The sequence below is a fragment of the Hyla sarda genome, unplaced genomic scaffold (genome assembly GCF_029499605.1).
Source record: "Hyla sarda isolate aHylSar1 unplaced genomic scaffold, aHylSar1.hap1 scaffold_38, whole genome shotgun sequence".
Lineage (NCBI taxonomy): Eukaryota > Metazoa > Chordata > Amphibia > Anura > Hylidae > Hyla > Hyla sarda.
This window is the reverse complement of record NW_026610399.1, coordinates 197,318-206,016: the sequence shown is the minus strand read 5'-3', so window position 1 is coordinate 206,016 and position 8,699 is coordinate 197,318. Positions and strand designations below refer to the sequence as shown.

The window sequence follows — 8,699 nt, the reverse complement described above, 5'->3', positions numbered from 1 at the left end:
GGGGGGGAGTTGATCTGTCTGATCAAGTCCTCAAGCCATATAATGCCATGCGCAAAACACGTGTATGGTACAAAAAAGTTGCGGTCTACATGGTACAAGTTGCCATATGCAACTCTTTTGTACTGTCTCAGTACGCCGGCAACACAGGGACATATCTTCAGTTCCAAGAAGAAGTCCTAAAGGTCCTGATCTTTGGCGACCAGGAAAGAGCAGGCCTGAAGGGGCTACAGAAGGATACCACCACTCAATGTGAGACTTGCCCCGATCATCTGGGCCGCTGCATTAAGGACCGCTTCAGGGAGTATCACACTTCCATAGATTACTACATTTTCCCTTTTTATTTTAATTTCCCATAATTTGACCCCAATGTACCAAGTCCAGAGTACATTCCAAATTTTAACCCCATAAACCACTAAATTGCCCAAAAAACTCTTTCATTAAAAACAAAACAAAACAAAAAAAAAAAGATAAGACCTCTTGAGGGGGGTCCCGCTGTTCTGGCACCATGGTAGCTCTGTAAACGCTCAAGGCCCTTGACTCCAATTCCAGCAAAATTTGTCAAAAGCCAAATGGCACCCCTGCTCTTCTGAGACCTGGTGTGCACCCGCAGAGCAGTTTACATCCAAATATGAGGTATGTTCTTACTCCAAAGAAATGTATGTACAAATTGTGGGAGACATTTTCTCCTGTTACAACTTGTGAAAATGAAAAAATTGGAGTAACCCCAGAATTTTAGTGTAAAAAAATCAAATTTTTCCTTTTCACATCCCACTTTAATGAACATTTATCAAACACTTGTGGGGTGTTAAGGCTCACTGTACTGCTTGTTATGTGCCTTGATGGGTGTAGTTTCCAAAATAGTATGCACCATTTTTTTTTTTTTTTGCTGTTCTGGCACCATAAGGGCTTTCTAAATGCGACATGCCCCCAAAAATGCTTGCCAAATGTGGCTCCTTCTCTTATGAGCATTGTAGTTCGTCCGCAGAGCATTTTACGTCCACACATGGAGTATTTCCATACTCCAAAGAAATTTACAAATTTTGAGGGGCATTTTTCCCATTATCCCTTGTAAAAATGGAAAATTTTGGGGGGGGGGAAATGCATTTTAGTGGAATTTTTTAAATTTTATTTACAGGAGAGCAGCTTGGAATGTGAGTGAGCCCACTTTGCAGAGCCCTGCTTGTCCTCAGTGCACAGAGTGCTGCTTGTCCTCAGTGTACAGAGCCCTACTTGTCCTCAATGCACAGAACCCTGCTTGTCCTGAGTGCTCAATGCAAAAGCTTGCGGCCAGGGACTCCTAGGGTGGTTTCTGCCCTGCACTGATGAGTCATACTCTTGTTAGTGCAGAGAGCTGGGAGGTGTGTGCAGCCTTAGCAAATCACAAACAAGATTATCTCTGCTGTTCAGAGCAGGAGGGTGGGGGCTGCTCTCAGAGAGTGAGCTGGCTGGCAGAGCTTCAATAATTGCTGGGAGATGTAGGCCAGATGCAGGATGGTTTGCATGGGACATATCCACATGTGTGTGTGTGTATATATATATATATATATATATATATATATATATATATAATATTTATATCTACACACACTCTCCTGGAGTATCCCTGCTGATGAGTAGAAAAATCAGCTGCAGATTTTGCAGAAAATTATGTAGCACAATATGCATGTGTGAACGTACCCAAAGGGTCTGTTTGCATGTGCAAATTTTTCTGTCAAAAAAATCTGCTGCAGTGGCAGATTTGCTGCTAACCCATTGAAATCAATAGTAGCAAAATTTGCAGTGCAGCAGAAAATCCAGACTCTTCTGTGTTTTAGGGTGATGTTCTATAATCCAAGTTCACACACCATTTTTACAGGAACATAGTGCAAGGGATTCAGAGAAACCAAGACCACTTTCATGTCCTTCCTGGCTGGTGAGAGATGAAGAGTCATAGACTGAGAGTCTATTCTGAATCCTATAGATTGCTGGATGTATTCTGGGTTAAATCTGATTTGTTCAGATTGACAATCCAGCCTAGATCTGAAAGGAGGTAATTCTGACAACTGTAGAGAGCTGGCAAAGATCTGCCAGAGGTCAGGTATAGGATAACGCTTATCTCCAGTCACCTGACAATCACCACCATAGTGGCAATAACTTTGGCACATGGGATTGATGTTATGCCAAAGGGAAGTCCTCTGAATTGAAGGTGATGCAGAATTCTTCTGTGCACTGGCTTTTTCCCACATAAAGGCCCTAGGCCCATAAAAGTGGATGGGGCCTCCAACAAATAGCAGTCTGACCCTTGGTCTGCACTAGCTGAATTAATTTTAAGCCCCCTTGGACAATTTAACAATTTCCATAGTGACTTTAGGAGACACCAGAGCCTTTTCTGACATTTTTAACTCAGCCTTATAAGACTGGTGAGGCCTTGTACCCACATAAAGGCCCTAGGCCCATAGAAGTGGATGGGGCCTCCGACAACAGCAGTCTGACCCTTGGTCTGCACTAGCTGAATTAATTTTAAGCCTCCTTGGCCAATTTAGCAATTGCCATATCGACTTTAGGAGACCACAAGACCTTTTTCAGGCTTTTAACTTAGCTTTATAAGACTGGCGAGGCCTTCTACCCACATAAAGGCCCTGGGACTATAGAAGTGGATGGGGCCTCCCACAAACAGCAGTCTGACCCTCAGTCTGCATTAGCTGAATTCATTTTTTATGTCTTTCCAGAAGGAAATATTATCTTTCTTAACTCTGGGGAATCATATTCGTTAGAAGAGATGCGACAGAAATAGAGTCTTTGACCCAAATATACATGTCCCTAATAGTTGTCTCTTCAGAGGTCGGAGGGATAGGTCGGTATGACAGACAAGTTGTGTAGTCGCTGTCATCAGGCAGAGGATTGTCACCATTTTGCACACAAGGTGTCTTCTTTTAGCAGAGGCTTTACTCCCAGATCTCTGCAAACCTACAGAGGAAAAAGATTCTGAATCTAAAAAAAAAAAAAAAAATCCTGAAGAAAAATAAATGGTAAGATGGGCCACAAATACAGTGAAACAAAAATAGTGCGGCAGAGAAACAGACTGGCAGTACAAGTAACAATCAGCTCCACGAGATAAATCCAGCCTCCATATATAGAGGCCAGGAGGAACAGACATAAGCCTCTCCTGAGAAAGACTAATAATAATAATAATAATAATAATAATAATAATTAATACAGTATAACATGCATGACATATCTATAGTCTGAACGCCTCCTTATATAGTGGCCAGGAGGAACAGACATAAGCCTCTCCTGAGAGAGACTAAAAATAATAATAATAATCATCATCATAATAATAATACAGTATAACATGCATGACATATCTACAGTCTGAACGCCTCCTTATATAGAGGCCAGGAGGAAGACAGACATAAGCCTCTCCTGACAGAGGCTAAAAATAATAATAATAATAATAATAATAATAATAAAAATGTAATATACATACAACATACATATAATATACATAACATATCTATAGTCTGATATATATATAGCAGGACCAACTACCACAGAGCTACAGCAGAAAGCTGGCAGTCAGCTGATCAGTCAGGTGATCCCAGTCAGCTGATCAGTCAAGTCATCCCAGTCAGCTGATCAGTCAGGTGATCCCAGTCAGCATGCTTATATTCACGCAGGGGAGCAAGTAAAAACCATTGTGACTGCAGCGAACCGTAATACAGGAGAATTCCCTGTACAGAAGTGGCGCTCATCCTGCCCATGCCGAAGACAGATAAAAGGCACAGCGCTGCAAGCATAGCACCACATTCAGCAATGCTGCCCCCGGATCTAACAGCATGGAGTGCACCAAAGACACATAGCAGAGCTGAGTCCTATAGTCCTGCTCACAGGACAGAAAAAATTCAGGGGGAGTGGTTACAGGGAGCCTTATATCCCCTTGTTGGGGGGAGGGGCTCTAGTCACTCAGGTTGTTTTTTATTAATTTTTATTTTACTATCATAAGGTCCTGCCAGCTCACAGGAGCGGAGTTTACCCCCCATCATTGTGCTGCTGGCAGACGACAGGGAAATATATAAGTTGACAGCAGCACACCGGCGTAGCCAAAAAAAAGTTGTAGCTTTATTCCATAAATACAGTGACTATGTTTTTGTGGTCTCACACCACCATTGTTAAGTTTTAGATTGTGGGGGGTTCGATCGCTGGGGCCCCCCATGATCTCCTGTTTGGAGCCCCGGTGCATAGGAGCGCGTCACGACCCCCTGCCCAAAGCAGAGGCCGCCATGCCCCTCCATATAGTTCTATAGGGGAGCCGAAGATTGCCGAACGGTTCTCCCATAGAACTATATGGAGGGGGTGTGGCGGCTTCCGCTTCGGGTGGGGGTCATGACGCGCTACTGTGCTAGCGCACCAGGGCTCCAAACAAGAGTTCTCGGGGGGCCCCAGCGCTCGGACCCGCCGCGATCTAGAACTTTTCCCCTATCCTTCTAATAGGGGATACGTTTTTGAGCATGAGACTTGTCCTTTATCCTTTCTCATATACTTCATAAGAAAATGTTATTTCCTTTATATTGAAAACATGGCTTATAAAAAAAAAAAAAAAAAAAAAAAAAGGCCACTAGGGGCCCCCATACCATCCAGAACATATTCCTGTCTGGCTGCAACATCATCTTTGTCCTAGCTGCAGTACAGACTGGGGGAAAATCCAGGAAGTGAGGCGTGGACTAGCACTCCTCTGTGCTCACTCCTGTCCTATGAGACTGAAATATGAAAACAGAGAGGAGGGGGTTACAGAGCAGCAGTCTGCAGTGACTGGATGAAGAGACCCAACACAGCACAGCAGACTCAGGGAGGAAGTGAATACATGGTGAGTGAGGGCACAACTCCTTTAGAGCACAGAATGACAATAAAAGAGAGCAACATAAATATGGTATTTGTAAGAAAAATATAGGTGCTAAACACATAAAAATTACACCTACATCATGAGGATTAGATACTGAGTAACAACATAACTTTATATGTTTTATATGACATTCATTTTGGCATGAATATGTGTAAACATAGCTTCAGGGTATGTTTTTTTTCTTTTTTTTTTTTTTTCAATTACAGTATTATTATTATGACACTGATAAAGCTAACGTGAACCACATTGCATTTACATAAGTATACCGTATATACTCGAGTATAAGCTGATGATTATTTGTGCTGAAAACGCCCCCCTCCGCTTATACTCGAGGTCTTCAACCTGCGGACCTCCAGATGTTGCAAATCTACAGCTCCCAGCATGCCCGGACAGCCATCGGCTGTCCGGGCATGCTGGGAGTTGTAGTTTTGAACAATCTGGAGGTCCACAAGTTGAAGACCACTGCCGGGCCATCGTCATCATCCAGACCCCCCCTTTAGTTTTCTACTCACCTCCCCTCGGTGGGAAGGAAGGGTGACCCCGTCATCATCACCGCCTGTCAATCCCTTCTCAGTGGTCTTCAACCTGCGGACCTCCAGATGTTGGAAAACTACAACTCCCAGCATGCCCGGACAGCCATCGTCTGTCCGGGCATGCTGGGAGTTGTAGTTTTGAAACATCTGGAGGTCCAAAGGTTGAAGACCACTGCTGGGCCTTCGTCATCATCCAGACCCCCCCCCCCCCCCCCCTTTGGTTTTCTACTCACCTCCCCTCGGTGGGAAGGAAGGGTGAGCTGGTCCGGGCCATCTATGCTGCAGGGACCGTCCGGTGGGGAGGCTTTGTCGTTCCGGGCTGTCCATCTTCACCGGGAGGCCTTCTTCTCCGCTCCGGGCCGGCCCCGGACTAGTGACATTGGCTTGACGACGACACACAGGGACGTTCATGCGCAGGGACGTCCCTGTGCATCGTCGTCAAGGCAACGTCACTAGTCCGGGGCCGGCCCGGAGCGGAGAAGAAGGCCTCCCAGTGAAGATGGACAGCCCGGAACGACAAAGCCTCCCCACCGGACGGTCCCTGCAGCATAGATGGCCCGGACCAGCTCACCCTTTTCCTTCCCGTTGAGGGGAGGTGAGTAGAAAACTAAAGGGGGGGGGGGGGGGGGTCTGGATGATGATGAAGGCCCAGCAGTGGTCTTCAACCTTTGGACCTCCAGATGTTTCAATGGAACATATGATCAGATGTGACATAAGGAATCTACATTGGAATCCACCAAAAATGTGTATAGTGTAAACATCATCTATATAATGTTCTCTGGATTTATGTGAATAAAGCTGCATCATTGTGCAATTTTATAATATTCTTGTTGATAGAGTTTTCAAGATCTCTGTTTGCTTTCTCTGAATATGAATCTTCTATATTATTTGTCACCCATAACTAGGCTTGAGGCTCAGAAGGAAAACTGGGTGACAATCTATTGTAATAGTGTCCATATTACTTGTCACCCAGCTTTTCTAGAATCAGAGATAGCAAGAAATGTCTACATAGAATTTTTTTCGAACAACTGGAGGATTTACTCAAAAGCTTAGAACCTTGCCCTGGAAGAGAGAGAAGTAAAATGTGCCCCCTCCATGTGAGCCGTATCCATGGCAGCTCCTGGCGTAATCCACTAGCGTCGCCTCTTCCTGTCTGCACGGATAAGGCCACATCTGAGATTACTGTATATGAGGTCACAGTTCAAAACTGCTTAGTAAGATTACAGAGGACGCTTCCTCCTCCTGTGATGTCCCCAAATATGGATAAAGGAGACACAATGAGTCTTTTGGAGCCACGCCAAGATGGCTGCCATTGTGCCCTGTCACCTGACCATCACATGGAAATTATAGATAGTGAAGGGTACAAGAGTCTTGATAGAATAATACAGATCTGTAATCTTGTATGATGTGTATCATAATTCTGTAATCTTGTATGATGTATCTTAATTCTGCCGTTTGTAACCGCAAGGCTCGTACCGTACTTCTCGTTTTCTCAACTGCTGATTCCTAACTGTTGTGCACGTACATCCTGTTCTTGTGTTCTGCTGACTTGTAACTATTAAGCAACATGGTATATATATATGAACGTTGGCAAATAGTAAAACAGAGCGTACTTAGACGGCATCTTGTGTGCATGTATTTTTTCCACACCTGATAAGACGCTCTCCTGGCCAGTACAAGCCTTAAGCCAAATTGGACCTAGTACCAGGGGTACAGAAAAGACAGAGAACCAGTACCAGGGGTACTGAGTAGATTATAGAGAACCTTTCAGCTGGGGGCTCAGTCCGGGGTCGAGAGGGTCATCCTCCGGACCGGTAAGAACCATATCCTTGTGTGGTATTGTCGATCCGGGGGGCACTGGCCACGTCTTGATTCCAGTAAGTAAAAGAGTTACTTTCATATCGTGTCTGGGACACAGTATTACAGTATTTGACTTCTGTTCAGGGAACAGGGGAAATGAGGAACTAAGAGTAATTTGACAATCCAGGGTGGTTGTCATGTTTCAATTTGGCTTAACGCTTACAAAAACTTCTTGTATTTCTGTTTAGTTCTGTTTAGTGTTTTACTTGTAACTTCCCTTTTTTTTCCCCTTACGCTTAAGAAGACACGTGAGTATACTAACATTGCTTTAATGTCTAGAGTAAGGTGCATATAACTGTTATAATATTAATACTGATAATAATAATAAGTAATAATCTGCTGGTTCTCAAAACATCTGTAAGACGCCCCTCCCTCCCGGCTAGAGGAAACTTGTTGACCCGGGATGTGGTGAAAGCAAGTGACAGTTTGTTCAGAGATACCGTGCATGCTCAGTGATTGGTGCAATTTAATCAGAGAATCCCTAATCTGTTGAGAGGAATTGTCGGAACCCTCAGAGTTCAGTACAGCCAAATCCAGAGATTGAGGCTTTGCACCAATTACGGAACATGGGTTCCAAATCATCTAAGTCCTATCCTCCTCCCCTTCCCTGTGAAACATGTAAGGCTTATGTGGCCCGAGTTAGCCCTACAGGATGGGATTTAGTGAATCCGTGGGTAGATGATATAGTTGGTTGGTCAGAATTCATGAAGGACTCCAGCCCATTCCCAAGGGAGGGGGCCAATGATACATACCCCCTGACCCCCACTCTAACAACTACATTTGTAATCTCGAGAAGGGTAGAGAGCGTATATGGAGAGAATTAGAAGAGGAACTTAACCAAGTTTTCAAACAAAAATCATCACTGCCCATTGCTGTGGCATGCAAACAAAAAAAACTAGGTGAAACTGTTACTGGATTTTTGGAAAAGGTTCACAGCATGTTGGCGTTATGATGCAGGGCTGTGTAAATTGTTTAATAGGATTAGAGATTGTTGTCAGAAATAGAGACTCAAAGTTTTGGTGGAAAAGCAGGTGATTTGTGAAGGAGAAAGCATGTGAAGCAGTGTGAGGAATGTAGGATGAGCAGAGCTGAACCTGCTGGAATAAATGAAGTGAAGATGACTGTTCAATGCTATGGAATGGAGTGATGTGGTAAATCGCTTGGAAAGCCCTGTGTATGTGGTCATATGATGGCGTTTATAGGATGGTTCTTATGATATAAAGTATGTTATATATGTGTGAGGTGTATAGAATCAGGAGTGTATAGAAAATGACCAGTGAATGTTTTCCCTGTGAAGCTGTTGTGTTGTAATGAAAATGGTGTTAAAAGAAAAATATATTCACGTGGTATTAAATTGAACTATTTGATGATATTTCATTAATTTCTTGCCTTTACAGTAACACAGGGTTGATGAAAAAAAAATGAAA

The 8,699-nt window shown here is 43.8% G+C and overlaps 1 long non-coding RNA gene across 1 annotated transcript; it reads right to left on the bottom strand.

The window, feature by feature from the left end:
* Nucleotides 1–2,686: 2,686 nt before the first annotated feature.
* Nucleotides 2,687–5,767, bottom strand: LOC130332621 (uncharacterized). Its single transcript, XR_008875251.1, has 3 exons — nucleotides 5,646–5,767; nucleotides 4,611–4,736; nucleotides 2,687–2,970 (listed from the first exon to the last, which is right to left on the bottom strand). It is a non-coding gene; the product is annotated as an uncharacterized LOC130332621 (long non-coding RNA).
* Between the last annotated feature and the right edge of the window lie 2,932 nt (nucleotides 5,768–8,699).